At 34.4% G+C, this 1,874-nt stretch overlaps 1 non-coding gene across 1 annotated transcript; it reads right to left on the bottom strand.

The window, feature by feature from the left end:
* Nucleotides 1–308: 308 nt before the first annotated feature.
* Trnaq-uug (transfer RNA glutamine (anticodon UUG)) lies at nt 309–380 on the bottom strand. The gene has a single exon. It is a non-coding gene; the product is annotated as a tRNA-Gln (tRNA).
* Nucleotides 381–1,874: the final 1,494 nt, after the last annotated feature.

Below are 1,874 nucleotides of genomic sequence, written 5' to 3'. Positions count from 1 at the left end.
AATATAATTATCTGATATATTACAGTAAAACACTGGAAAGCCATAGACACTTTGGCTTTGGAGCTTAAAACGCCTTTAAAATCCAAATAAAATGTATATTTGTATACCCCAGCACATGTACTGATCATATACAGTATATCAAAAAAACTTAATATAAGCTGTTTTGAAGTGTCTGTGTGGAAAGCATGAAATAAAAAGGCAACAGTACATATTTACAAATTGACAGTTGATACATGTTTTAAAATGTAAAAATGTCTACATAGTAAAAAAAAAATTGTATTTTCCTTTAAAAGTGTTAAAAAAAAAGAAGGTTCTACCGAGATTTGAACTCGGATCGCTGGATTCAAAGTCCAGAGTGCTAACCATTACACCATAGAACCGTATGTGCTAAAGGGAATGTAAACACTGTACATAAAGATTGTCTGTACGAAATTGATCTGAATTACTAAAAAGCTCGGATAAATAATTATTGTAAGCGTCCACCGATGCGGAGTAAAGATAGATGTAAACTTTTTTTTTGTATTTAATATTCTGGGTTAATTCCAAAATTTTGATGTAAGTGCAAATATGTATTTGTTTTATTGGTAATGATGAAGTTCTATCTATTTAATTTTGTTAGTACTGAGCTCGTTATGTCGTTTCCGTTCAAATGCTAAACTCAAATTTAAGAAAAAATCGACCCGCAAAAAATTGATTTATGCACTGTTATGCATGAAGGTGCTTTGGATATTTTACCTCTCGCACGTAAACTATATGTATGTATTAAGTCTATGCCTAATCAGTGTTCATCCCCAGGTAAGGAACAAAATCAGGCTTTTGTTGTTGAGCACACACAGGACCTCCACAGGGACTCGGCACAGTGTTAGGATTAACTTAGCTTAAGGTCTTCAGCGTACCCGTTTATATACTATGACATGACGTGAACGCTGAAGATAACCCCGTAGGGAAAGTCCACCAATAATCGTGCCAGGAATCTGACACGCTCGTATTCATTCATCGAACATGCCATAAAGTGAAGCATACCTTGATAAAACTATATATAATCTGTTGATAAGCCAAGGATGGACAAATAAAAATCTTATTATGGACATAAACTACCTAATAGTTTCCGACAGGTAAAACTTTCGGCACTTGGCCGCCATATTGCCAAAATGTTTGACCACGTGATTACGTAAAGAACAATTTCGTTATCACATGGTCAAACATTTTGGCAATATGGCAGCCAAGTGCTGAATTTTTTAACCTGTCGGAAACTATTTGGTAGTTTATGTTTGTAATAAGATTTTATATGTCCATCCTTGGCTTATCAACAGATTATACATAGTTTTATCAAGGTATGCTTCACTTTACTTCATGGCATGTTCAGATTCCTAGCATGATTATTAGCACGATTATTAGTGGACTTTCCCTACATGTCTGTCTTCAGCGTTCACGTCATGTCATAATATATAAACATGTACGCTGAAGACCTTAAGCTATGTTGGGATAGTCTCAGTATTTCGACTTCAAGACGGACTGATTTTACAATCTGATATTATACAGATGTCTGTCTTTACGCGAAGGGCTACCATCGTCATTATAATAAAAAGCCCTATAATTAAAGCGCACAATTTGTTGGGTAGTGCTGGGATAGTGTAAAAAGTAATTCTAGAAGAAAAAAATATACTGTATAGATTTCTGTATAATATTATATATACAGACCTATCACCAGTCATGCCCTTAAATAGTCCTTAATTAAAGTCCTTTGCATTTCTAGGGGATTTTACTAATTATGTAAAAAGTAGCTTCATATCTACAGTTTATGGACTGGCCCTTAAACAGTTAAACTAAATGAGCAGTAACCAGTGACAATGAAGGAGGTTAGCCCTTATCGT

Source organism: Ruditapes philippinarum, unplaced genomic scaffold, assembly GCF_026571515.1.
Source record: "Ruditapes philippinarum isolate M1 unplaced genomic scaffold, ASM2657151v2 ctg934_1_1_1_1, whole genome shotgun sequence".
Classification (NCBI taxonomy): Eukaryota; Metazoa; Mollusca; class Bivalvia; order Venerida; family Veneridae; genus Ruditapes; species Ruditapes philippinarum.
Note: the sequence above shows the minus strand (reverse complement) of the source record. Positions and strands in the feature narration are given on the sequence as shown.